This window comes from Adiantum capillus-veneris, chromosome 16 (genome assembly GCF_014529385.1).
Source record: "Adiantum capillus-veneris isolate H3 chromosome 16, ASM1452938v2, whole genome shotgun sequence".
NCBI classification, from domain to species: Eukaryota; Viridiplantae; Streptophyta; class Polypodiopsida; order Polypodiales; family Pteridaceae; genus Adiantum; species Adiantum capillus-veneris.
In genome coordinates this window covers 93,514,806-93,528,349 of record NC_140946.1, presented here as the reverse complement: position 1 = coordinate 93,528,349, position 13,544 = coordinate 93,514,806, and the positions used below count along the sequence as shown (strand labels likewise).

The 13,544-nt window shown below is 42.2% G+C and overlaps 1 long non-coding RNA gene and 1 pseudogene across 1 annotated transcript in view; both read left to right on the top strand.

The window, feature by feature from the left end:
- The window catches only part of LOC147439470 (uncharacterized), a 66,374-nt gene that overhangs the window by 32,940 nt on the left and 19,890 nt on the right, over positions 1-13,544 (top strand). The window lies entirely within an intron of this gene.
- LOC147439473 (uncharacterized) lies at positions 5,144-13,395 on the top strand (annotated as a pseudogene).

Genomic DNA, 13,544 nt, shown 5'->3' with positions numbered 1-13,544 from the left:
AATATGTGGTAAGTGTTCAAAGTGATTTGCAGGGATGTGATGTACTTGAACATGATGATGTTATCTCAGGAGTCTTTGAAGAAGTTTCTTGTGTTGATACGATGTCAGAACTTGAAGTTATCAAGAAGTGTAGGTTGCAAAGTGGGACTGAATTTTTGTGAGTGCATTCGATGGACATGTATGACATTCTAATGGAGGTAAGTAAAGAATTGGGTGGTGCTTTTGAAGTGTAGGTGGATACAAAGTACAAGACTGTTGCAAAGAAGGTCAAGCCTGTAGCTACCCCACTCCCAGGGGAGAATGAGGAGGTTATCAAAAAAGCTTCACACCAACCAAAGCTAAGGGATCCCAAGAACATTGGCCACAAATTTACTGAAGAGACCTTGAAGCATGTAGTCATCGGCGAAGAAGGGTTTCTTACTGATGAGGAGGTCAAGTGCTTTCAAGAGACGCTTGCAAAACATGGTAAATCCTTTGCTTTTGAGCCCAGTGAGATTGGATGGGTAGATCCAAATGTCGTAGCACCTATGATTATCTTTACCGTTCCACATATGCCATGGAATTTGCGTCCTATTCCTGTTCCTAAAGCCCATCTACCACAGCTTATTGACTTGTTAAATGAAAAGATACGTATGGGTATTTTAGAGCCATCTTGTGCACCTTATTCTAATCGATGGTTCACCGTCCCAAATAAGAATGGAGCCCTGCGATTTATTCAGGACATGCAGCCAGTAAATAAGGTAACAATTCGTAATGTTGGCACAGGACCAATTGTGGACGAGTTTGCAGAAGATTTTGCGGGTAGGGCTATATACTCCATGGGTGATCTTTATTCAGGCTATGATCAGTTTCAGCTTGCTTTGGAGAGTAGGGATCTCACTACTATGCGTACTCCACTTGGGTTGGTAAGGATGTACACTTTACCGCAAGGTGCCACAAATTCTGTTGCTCACATGATGAATGGCATGAACAAGGTATTAAGAGAATTCATTCCTCACATTACTATGCCTTTTATTGATGATTTTCCAATCAAGGGTTGTGAAGAAGGTTTGAAAGACGAGATAAAAGATCAGAGGGGGTGCCGAAGCTTTGTAGCTCAACATATTGCAGATTGTGAAGTTATTCTATCTAAACTTGAAGAGGTAAATCTAACACTTTCATGTCAAAAATCAATTTTTGGTGCCAAAGAAATATTGATTGTTGGACATATGTGTGGGCCACATGGACGACGTCCAAGTCCAGCTAAGGTGGAAGCATTACAAAGGATGAAGAATTCATGCACATCAGTTCCTGAAGTCCGTCGTTTTTTGGGTGCTTGCGTGTTTTATTGTATTTGGTTACCTCACTTTGCTCATGTTGCAGAAGTACTTTACCAATTATTAAGAAAAGGGAAAAGATTTGTGTGGGAAGATGCCCATACAAAGGCCATCAAAAAATTGAAGAAGATGCTTTTGGATGCTCCTACCTTAAGGAAGGTTGATTATAAATGTGGAAGGCCAGTGATTTTGATGGTTGACACTAGTCCTACAGGCATTGGTTGGGCTATTGGTCAAGATGATGAGGATGGTCATAGATATGCTATTCGGTTTGGTGCAAAGGTGCTTAACACTCGTCAACGAAGTTACCCACAGGTTAAGAGAGAGATTTGGGGTGTTGCTACTGCTCTAAAGTCTGACAAGGAGTATTTTATTGGAGCTTCAGTTGTAGTGGAGACTGATTGCTTGCCATTGATAGGAATGATTACGAATTGCTCCACTCCGGATATTGCTATGTTACGATGGATAGCTTTCATTAAGTCTCTTAATCCTGAATTCTGTCATATTGCAGGAAGGGACAATCCGGTAGCAAATATGTTATCAAGATCCAGGTATGAAGATGAGAAGGAGATGCTTACAGAGAGTGATGATGTGGACTTAAAGTTTTATACTTCTTCTCATTTGCATGCAAGTTGTAGTGTTCTTGCTCGTGTTTTTGAAGCTTTTTTAGATGAGATGCACAATGGAGAGTGGCTTTTGATAGTCCGTTATCTCAGCACTCTCACCAAGCAAGAGAAATGGAGTGATCAAGAATACAGGAGGATCAGGAAGAAAGCTTATGGTTATTTCCTTAAAGATGGGCACTTGTGGAAGCAGCCAAAACGTCCAAGAGGATCACCACAACAAGTAGTATGTGACAAAGTAAAACAACAACAAGTAATTAAAGAGTTTCATGAGAATTTATGGGCAGGACATAGAGGAGTTTGGGCAACATTTGCCAAGATTAAAGACCACTACTGGTGGAAAGTTATGTACAGAGATATTGCTCGATTTGTGGAGACTTGCATGGTTTGTCAACAGTATTCAAATGTGCGACATCGAGATGAGTTACATCCTACTTATCCATTGGCTATGCATTATAAGTGGGTTGTAGATTTGATTACTATGCTAGTCGGTACTTGGCAAATGAGGTATATTGTTCTTGCCAGAGAGGATCTCACTAATCACGTGGAAGGAAGAGCTTTGCGTACCAAAGCTACAAGTTCAATATGCAAGTTTTTGCTTGAGGATGTGATTTGCCGATATGGTTGCATTGGGAAGATTACTGCAGATAGAGGAGAATTAGATGCAGATGAAGCTTATGAGTTCTTCGATCGGTTGGGAATCAAGTTGGCTCTTACTACAGCATATATTCCGGAAGGTAATGGAAAAAGTGAAAGAGGACATCCGCCTATTGTTAAAGCTTTGGCCAAGGCTTGTAGAGGACGAATTGGTGATTGGACTAAACTTTTACCTTTTGCTTTATGGGCTGACAGAACTACTCATAGCTCAGTTACAAGATTTATGCCATTTGAACTTATCTATGGGCAAAAGCCAATCATGCCTATAGAAGAGACGATTGTTTCTTGGACCATACTGCCATGGGAATCAGAAATGTCAATTGAAGACTTGCTTGCTATGCGCATTCGGCAGCTTGAAAGACACCAAGAAGACATTGATCAGGCAATAGATAAGCTCAAGGAGTCACGATTGAAGAATAAAGCCGCATTTGACAAGAAGCATAGGTTGAGACCATATACTATCAAAGATGGAGATTGGGTACTTGTTTATGATAACAGTTTGGAAAATCAATATTCGGCCATGCGTAAAATGGTTAAGAGATGGTTTGGACCTTATGTTGTGCTGCACGTTTATGATAATGGAACTTACAAGCTTAGAGAACTTGATGGCACCAAGCTTAAAGTACCCATTGCGGGAAAGAGGATCAAATTATTCAAGAAGCGTGAAGGACAGGTGGTTCTGGGTGACAGATTCTGCAAAATGCCAAGAAGATGATGAGATATATTCGCTAGAAGAAGCTTCTGGCGATACTTTTGCTTATGTAGATTAGCAACCTGAAGACGGTTGGCACATGCCGGAGGATGTGCAGGTTTAGAGGGGGTGGATGTCGTGCTGTCGTACGTCTCTATGGAGAATTGCATGGAGGAGTCATATATTCAGTGTTTTTATGAGTGCTTGGAATATGGTTGGGAGTATAGCATTTCCGCACGATGGCAGGCTTGCAATGGCTGTCATTTGTCGTGGGAGAATTTTTTTATATCATAACTTGGAATCTGAAGTCGTCAATGCCGAAAGCTTTTGGAGTAAAGATTATGCTATGGGATTTTACCTTGATTGACAGCATCACTCATGCCGATAGAAGAGAGGGCGAAGCACTCGAGGCATCATTGGCATCATAATGAGGCAACTTTGCATTCCATATGGATTGCGAGACATCATTACCATTAGGGAAACCACATATGGTGAACTCATCAACGATTGACAGTGCATCTAAGAAAAGCAAGGACAGTAGGGTATGCAAAACATGGATAAAGAAGGCTTTGGTATTACCTTGTCAATATAAAAACCAAATGATGTGCTTGAAAATGCTTTGATATATGTCATAAAATGCAACCAACATGCTTTGATTCATGGATGATGGCTATTATTATGGAGGCGGTGAGGAAGCTACAGAAAATAATTGCTTTGGTTGTGCTCTACATTGCCTTGGTTTTAGTGTATGCCAATATGGTAAGAAGTTCAGGCTATGAGGTGTGTGTGAATCGCCACTTGGAAAAAGTAGACTATTAATAGGAAGTTAAGCAAGAAATAAAAAGCACCGTCGATAAAAAAGGCGTCAATTGTGGCGAGCAGCGGGAAAAAAGCAGTTCAGGGAGAGCCGCCAAAGAGCACGTGAGGAGAAGAGGAGGAAGTCTACACAGCTAGGACGGGAGGAGACCCTTCTGTAGAGGGGAAGGGAGCTCCGTTGTGGGCGTTAAAGGTCATCGCCGAAAGAAGGTGCAGAGGCGGACTGCAACCAGGGCAGTTGGCGGAGTCTGTAGACGACGCAAAGACCAGGCTAAGAACAAGAGCCAGCAAGAAAAGCGAGCGTCAACTGCAGTTGCACAGGTGGAATAGCTCAAGAAAAGCGAGTTGGCGGTCGAGAGTAGGAGTGTCGTCTGAAGAGTTGGAGGGGCCATTGCGAGGACGAGCTGCAGGAGAGAGAAGAGTTGAATTGCCGAGGGCTGTGCCGAGGAGACAGAGAGGAGCGCTGTCGAATACGAGGCCCGAGCAGGGAACTGTTTTTTTTTTTTTTGCTGTGGCGTCAAATGCAGAAGGAGCGTTTTTTTTTTTTTGTATTTAAACTCAAAGTTGAGTTTTTTCTAAAGGAAACAAGGGGTAGTACATACAAGAAAAGCCCAGAAAGGATAACAAATCCTAAATTACAGCAATAACTGTGAACGAAACTGGAGGAGAAGCTTCAAGAAGTTAGAGTGAGCAGGTTTACAAAGAAAGTGCACTATTGATAAGAAAGGAAAGTTCGTGTTCGTAGAAGAGGTCGAGAAGAGCAAGGGAGGTGTATTGAGGCCATAAAGCTTTGGTTTTGCATGTCCGCTCAGATTCTTGGCAAAGTTTAGAGCACTTCATGCCTATTACAGTGAATTTTCTTTTGTATCGAGATTTTAAGCTCATTCAGTTTAACAACTTAAGATTCTAAGGTGTCCTTTGTGTCAAATTATCTTGTGTTATATCTTTTCTCTCACCACATTCCCACAGCGAGCAACCCAGTGTTGATCCCGGCTCACTAACCGCACTTATTTTTCCCCGACAGCATACAAGAAAGACAAAGCTCACAACTCCATTTTAGGAAATGATCGCAAGATACGTGCGATTGGTATGACATAATGGACGAATACTTGCACAGTAGAGCAAACGTAGTAAGTGAATCCCACGTATCTTCATTGAGAGGCTTTGCGGATGAGGAGATGGTTGAGGCCATTGTGCTTGAAGAGTCTACTGCCACAAAAGATGGGGTAGATGGCACAAACAATCATCAATGAATAAAGAAAAGTTGCTGGCTACGAACACTACTCGAGACACACGTCATCGAAAAGATCAAAAAATCAAAGAGTCTTTGAGTGACATGACAAACATTGCAAAGCTTATGGCAGTTCAACAGAGGGAGTCAGATGCAGATCGCAAGGTTGCGGAAGCTGAACGTAATAAAGTGCTTGGTACCCTCACAAATGCAATTGCTGGCTTGATGGATGTTGTAAAACATATCATTAACAAGTGAGCATACAGATGTGTAGCTCCCACAAAATCTTGCTACTCATGAGTACAGAGCACTCTCTTTGTGGTCTTTGTACACTCAACAATTGATTTCAAGTGTTCTTTGATTGTATCTCCAACTCTTTGGGCTACAATGTTTACGTTTTTGTCTACATTGCATTTTTGCCTATAGTGTTTGACATTAAAGAGTGTCCACAACTACTCTAATTTTGCATGTATCGATTGGCTGACTGGGTTTTCCAGATCTAAAATCCAAAGGCAGTTCAATATTGGCTGATGATTCATTGGCATGCTTATGGTGCATTTTAGTCTACTAGTTTTGAGGTTTCATTGCAGGTTGATCTCGTGAAGAACTAGGGTTATGTTTTAATCGCGTTTTTTGGTTTGACGACTCCAATGTTTACGTTTTTGTCTGCATTGTGTTATTGCCTATAGTGTTTGACATTAAAGAGTGTCCACAACTACTATCGATTTTGCTAGGTTTTCCAGATCTGAAATCCACTTATGGTTCATTATTGGCTAATGATGTATTGGCATGCTTATGGTGCATATTAGTCTACTGGCTTTGTGGTTTTGTGGTTTGAGTCTACTGGTTTTGTGGTTTAAGTCTATTGGTGCATTTCAATCTTCTGGCTGAAGTCCAATGGCTTATGATAGATTAGTGTCATCTGATGGCTGGTCTGTAACTTTGTGGTTTCCTTGCAGGTCATGGATGACGAAGTGGTCATTGTGGTCTGTGTTGTTGCCATACTCATATCAGCAATTATAGCATTGGAGCTTATAGGTTTTGATGGTCATGATGTTGAGGTATTCACATCAAATTCTCTTCTTGAGTCTATGCATGGGTCAAGTTGTTCCAGCGAGAGCGGCTCGTATTGGGAGGAGACGGCACGAAAACAAAGCATGATGGTCCTATTCAAGACCGAACACATTCATAGAATAGTGCTTGATGGGCAGCTACACAGATCGGATGTTCAAGAGCAGGCTACGAATAAGAAAGGACGCCTTCGATTTCCTGACTGCACGCCTTGCTCCACATTTTCATCGTGCCGACACTACTTTTTGCAAGGCAATACCAGTTGAGAAACGAGTATGTGTAGCTTTGCATAGATTGGCTTCAGGATCAAACTTACAAGTTATTGCAGATATTTACTCCATCTCTACTTCTGCAGCCCAAAAGATCGTCATCGAGTTTTGTGATGCTATATCAGCGTCATAGCTACATGACCTTTTCATCAAGTGGCCTTCACTAGAAAGAATGCAAAGCCTAGCAAGGGCTTTTAAGGCAACTCATGGAGTTCCTTATGTAATAGATGCAATGGATGGTAGTAATGTACCCATAATTGCCCCACGAACCCACCACGAGGACTACTTCAACAGAAAAGGTTTCCACTCTATCATTTTGCAAATGATGGTAGCTTCAAATTGTGTTGTTTGGGACTATGACATAGGATGGGTAGGTTCCATGCATGATTGGAATGTGTTTCAACGTAGCCATCTAGGTCAGAGATGCGCATCAAGAGCTCTAGGTAACTATTGCTTGCTGGGAGATTGTGCTTATCCTGCACGATTTTGGATGCTGCCACCCTTCAAAGGTAGCAAATATGGATTATCTCCTCAACGGTACTTTTGGAACTACATACAATTAGCTCACGAATGGCAGTTGAGCGTGCGTTTGGAATGCTCAAGGCTCGCTTTAGAATTCTATTGAAGCGTTGTGACATGCTTTTTCAGAATGTCCCAAAGATGATTTGCACAGGTTTGGTATTGCACAATATGTGCATTGTCCATGGGGATGCATTTGATGATGTGTGGGTACGAGAAGCACAAGGTGAGTTGCGACGTGCACAAGCCGAGGAGGCAGTCTCCAACCCTGATCCAATAGTGAAAGGACAAGGGAACTAGAACATGCTCATCACCACCCAGCCACACCCTGTATAGGCCCTAGGCCTTCTATATATAGGGACCCTCTTGACTGCATGTCCGTCCTGGCCCTTGGCCCTAGCCCATGGCCGTGACTGGTCCTACCATTGTCTTGACTTTACTCCCCCCTTGGAGAAGCGTTTTCGTCCGCGAAAACACAAGTGATGGTATCTTCATAAGAACACTAATGTTTTCTACCGTAACATCCCTCATGGATCCAACGGTTCATTTGAGCGGAACCCGGTTTAGTAGGAGGTTCAATGAAACCAAGAGTAACATCTTGATTTTCTACATTGTTGTCCATTTGTAACCATCTGATGGTACCGGTTCCTATCCAAACATAGTGTGTAGACTCCATTTAAAATGCTCATGAGCATGGTAAACGAGTTTATCACAACACAGGTGTACCAAAAAGAGTACCTCTTTTCACTTTCCATGAAAGTAACTTGCTGACATAACTCATCAGCCAAGTTTAAGTCCTTGACTTGTTCCCAATTTTCATCATCAATAAACAACCCCACCCTAACGAGTGTTCAAGGTTGAGAACCTGAGTTATACATGAAGAGACTACACCTAGTCGCAAACATGCTTTAACTTATAGTAAGCAAACTCTAAGTAGAGCAATAAATGCTTACTAATTGGATCTCTTGGTGCTAACGTACGCACTTTGCATATCCTTCAACACCAGATTACACTTTGTAATCTGCCTATCCCCTTGGATAACTGACAGTACTGAAGTGTGTTCCCTCACGTTTACAGACAGTCGTCCCAAATGACTGGTAAATGGGAATCACAATATCGTGTAACATTGTTGAGAAATAACCATCGTGGTTAACTTGAGAAATCCACAAACACCCAAACCGAGCCATGACCTCTATTGGGGATTAGTAGACCCAAAAATAATCTCATGGAGCTACTGCACATAGAGTGCAAAAATGCTTCATAAGCAACAACTTGAGGAATATGCATGCCGTTCCAAATCAGCCTTTGCTAAACACTAGGGCCCATAACACCTAGCTAGTGTGCATGCATTTAGCAAGAAACAGATCCGAACCTGTATATCCATGGTGATCCTTGACAATATTTATGGCAAATGTGATGCGCCTAGCACACATTAAAAAGGAATGTAAATAGTTTTGAAAAGAAACTAAATACTTTCAGTTGCAATCTTTTGCAAGCCTTGCTGAAACGTCTGAATCACAATAGAAGGTGAAACATTGATCACTTCTAGGTATAGACAATGAAACTTTTTCATTAACAACTTATAGCCTTGCTATATGTATAAACAACCATCTGTAATGTTGTTTAGCAGTACTTGTAGCTGAACAAGTCATTCTAAGTATCCGACAATTTTTGGCCACTGAAATTGCTCCTAATACGTCGTGCTGAAAATGGTCTAGAAAGCAGATGTGACCAGCACCTAGGGACTTTTTTGTGACACATATTTGAAATAGGAGGTGCCAGTGTCAGTCCCAGAGAGTCATATTCGCCACATGTGGAATATTTCTCAACTAAGGATGTCTAAAAAAGAACATCCTTCAAGTACAAAATGTACTTGTGTGTGGAGGTAACTCTAAACACTCTGCGACAAGAGTGAGAGGGACCCTCATTCATTGCTCCACACTGGCTAAACCGAACTCCTTGAGTCCCTAGACCATGTTGTATCCCATGTGACAACATGTGCCAAATCGAATCCGACAAGTGGATTCATAACAACATAATGTACATTGGACACTACGACCCAAAATACTTGTTCCGACATGCCCTTGGCATGGCCCCGAGGGATTGAACTGAAAGTTCAGTTACCCGTATTCAAATGCACAGGAGCACGTCTCCCACCTGTGAAAAAACCAAGCAACATTGCACTGGAAACCCTGGGTGTTGCCTTCGCAATCAAAACCCGTTGGGTAGAATCTATGTAGTCAACCCCTTGGTAAGACCCTTTGTAGAAACTACTCAACTAGCAGGTAACGGTAACCAACATAGTTAACCGTGTACAGAATGATGAGAATCAACTTGAAAAGTTGAATTTTTTCGCTACCGCATGGTAGATTGCGAAATTCTTTCCTTGAAAGTATAACGAGAATAGATCAAATTGTGATCTTCAATGCCTATGGGGTGATTTAGTAAGCACCCGCATCTTACCCCAAAATAGTGCGTCCATAGACACTCGTAGTGCTATAGAGAGAGCAAGAGATCCACACAAGGGGAAAACCTAGCTCTTATGGATAGCCATGCTGTCGCAATGATATGTTGCATCTAATATCCGTGGTAGAAATTAGCCGAGTTGAGTTTATGGTTATCAATAACTCAACTCGAGTGTCGCACTGAAACCATGTCATGCAAAAATGACACCCTAAACATCTGTAAGGACAAGACTCTTGCTTGTCCATTAACGTCGTTGTGTACTCCAATGGGTAGATCTGTTTGATCTTAAGAACAATCACCCAAGGAGTGCCAACATTTGGGTTGTACCCGAGATCTGACAATGACTCTTAGTCAGCGTGTGTGGCTCATAGCCCTTATGGGAATTAGTGTTCAATCGACGAAACGGTGAAGACTAATGTAGAGGGTGTCATGCCCAATTTCTGGCTGAGAGTTAGAGCACCTTGGCTCATGCCGTCTCCCAAAGAAACATGTATCAAAATATTATTAAAAAGTTTTCATTATTCTTCAAGAGAATTAAGAAAGAGAGAGAGAACAAGAGCATGCTGAGCTGAGGAACTTTCCTTAAATTTTTAGAGTGTGTACACAGGCTGTGTGCTCTTTCGCATCTTATGCCTAAATTGCAACTTTCCTTAAATTTTTAGAGTGTGTACACAGGCTGTGTGCTCTTACGCATCTTATGCCTAAATTGCAACTTATCATATAAGCATTCCACAATTTTCCATTATGACTCTCTCATCGAGAGAGGTAATAGAAAAACAAAAAACTCAATCTAACCCACCTACCATCATGCAGGGGTCGTGATTGTATGAGGACAACTTAGCATTGGCACTTTGCCTGTAAAATAAGTTCTAGATTTAGGTTCCTTTTAGTGTTGTTGTGTGTTGATAGCAACCAACAATCATATTAAACAATCCATTACTTAGTATGTCATTGACAGAGTTGCGCGTGTGATAGCGGAAGCGTAATTCATGAGGTGGTAGAATTGAATCCACCTAACTAGCATGTCTTGCATGTAGAATTGTAAGCCCTCAACGAGAGTGATGGCCGCAAACGTGAGAGCCAACAAAAGTGCCTTGCTGGCTTCACGTAAAGCTATCAAAGCACTTTGCTTTGCACAACATAGAATATTGTCTAAAATAAATGTGAAAATATGAAAAAACAAGCAAAACTTAAAATTGTCTAACCTGGTCATCTCGTTGTAACCAGTTGTCTTGAAATTCTGAAGGAAAAACTCGCTGGAAGATGGCTCATAGCCATAGGTGCTACGCGAGAGAGTTGTCGTGTACATCATATACCCCCTTTTTGCATGTAATGAAAGAACACGTTGACAAACTGACAAATTCCTCCAAGGTTTTATGCTCATAGCATAAGCCATACGAGAAAATTTCAATGCAAGATGCCGAATTGGAAGCCTTGCTTCCTTAAGAACTTATGGAGTTCAGGCTTCTGGTAGGTTACTTGATTACGGCGCAGAGCTAGATGAACTGTGCACGGGAGTTAGCATATGTATTATTCATATACACCTACATGGAATTTAAAATCATGGAAATTTTTTCCCGATTCGTATGCTAAAATCATATTCCAAACTTTGGAAAGCGTGATGCCAAATACCAAAAGGAAGCCTTGCTTCACATAAGTACTCATGTAGTTCTGATGCGGATAGCAAACAGATACTCTTGCCAGTTGACAAGGGCATTGCAAAAGAAAGTCGACCTTGTTGAGTATTCACAGCTAATCGACCATGTCAAATTGTATTATGTATTGAAAAATCAAAAGAAAAAAATTCGTGCAAAGTATGTACCTTGTACCTGATTGGCTGGATTATTGTAATCCTGAGGATTTGTAGACGGAGCTCTGCTCCTATGATGTCTTAGAAAAACTCGTCAGATCTTGCTTGCCGACAAACAACTTGCCTAGGAGCCATGTCCTAGCAAACTTGTTTTACAACTTCTTAAAATTGTAATTAAGGGTTGACCTTGCCGAATACCTGCACCTTACATGCCACAGGCCTTGCTTGTACCAGCATGCCATAGGCCTTGCTTGGACGTGAGGAACAAACATTGCCTAGGACCAAAAAATTCCAAGCCAAAATTGGGAATTCGACATTCATAACATTAGACCCTTGATGATATAAATTATTCGGCCAGTGATTGTGCTCATAGTCATTTAAGTTATCATATGGCATGCAAGAAAAATGTTCAAGACGTACCGAACATGCTCAAATTGCCCCATGCTGAGGACAAATATCACCAAAGAATAAGTTGGCATCCATGCCTTCGCTTGTCGTGCTTATAATGCAGAGAGATCTACAAAATTCAATGAAGTGATAATTGAAAACGTTAAAGGTGACGTGCTTACCTACTCTTAGAAGTCCACTTCAAACGGCGGAAACATGTCTTGGCTGCAAACCTTTTCGAATGTGATTCACTCGAATCGAAGAGAGTTTGAGGCATACAAACTTCATGAAATTTCTTGTTGTAGACATGTCATCCGAAAGCTACATCAGTCGTCGTTGCCCTTATTCCTTGCCTTGACAACTGCTTGGTCACTTTGGACTTTTTGCAATTGCTGCTCCCCTCAGACATTCAGCAAATGCAATTTCGACTCCAACCTTGGCCGCCTTCGATACACCATGGTCCCGGCCGATTCGGCAAGGAAAACGAGTCTCGGCCCTTGCAAATTGATAGGGACAAGGGGTGGAAGCATGGCATGGGCGGCCACTCCAGTGGAGACTTGGAGAAAAAGTAAAAAATAATTTATTTTTTAAAGACTTCTTCTGGCTATGGTGCTGCAGAGCATCGACGAGACCAAGAGTGGGAGCTTGTCTGCGATCCACTGCTCTGCAACACTCAGTGGTATGACGAGTTTTGCTCCCATGGCCAGGCGACCTCAACGGCACCAAACATGCAGCAAAACTCTTTGGTCGACCCTGTTCTCCCTCCCCGACACAAGGGACACTACCCACGGTCCTCCATCTCGCCCGACACAGGCGGCCCTACCCGCGCTGTGGCTCGATTTCTTTCCCTTCAACCTTCTCGGCTTCGTCATGAAATTGCATGCACATGCATGCCTTGCATGCAATTCCCTGCGGCCTCAAAAGATCTTCCATCCTCTTTGTCGAGCCTTGATGAAACGCCATGCAACCATGCTGCACCTTTTTTGCTACGCGAGAGAGAGAGAGAGAGAGAGAGAGAGAGAGAGAGAGAGAGAGAGAGAGAGAGAGAGAAAGAGAAAACCATGCCTTGAGAAATCCATCTTCTCCCCGCCATAGCTCCACCCTCCTTCCTCCTCTCCACCTTGCTCTGATACCAGTGAAAGGACAAGGGAACTAGAACATGCTCAACTCCACCCAGCCACGCCCTATATAGGCCCTTGGCCTTCTATATATAGGGACCCCCTTGGCTGCATGTCCGTCTTGGCCCTTGGCCCTGGCCCATGGCCGTGATTGGTCCTACCATTGTCCTAACAAATAGTGTGTAGCGGGTTGACTGTTGCTCTTGTAGAAGTCACAAGCCTGATTGAGTCGGATCCCTCACAAGTAGCTGAGAGGGCAGAAAATGTGGGCAATGTTCCTTTTGATGCTACAAATGTAAGTGGAGCACAGAGGCGTGACAGTCTTTCAAAAGTAATGTTCAATGAGCGAGCAAGGAGAAGTGCAAGGCTCATGTTTGGAGATGATGACTCTGCCGATGAGAGTTTTGACAGCGACAACTAGGGCGATTTTTTGTAATGGAATGTAGTTTGTTCATATTTTTTTACCTTCAAATGTTGTTTTGCCTAAGTGGAGTTTGGTAGTTGATTGATCAACATTATAAGAGTTTGAGTTCCATGGTTTTTGTGAGTGTTGTGTTTATGTTCAATACT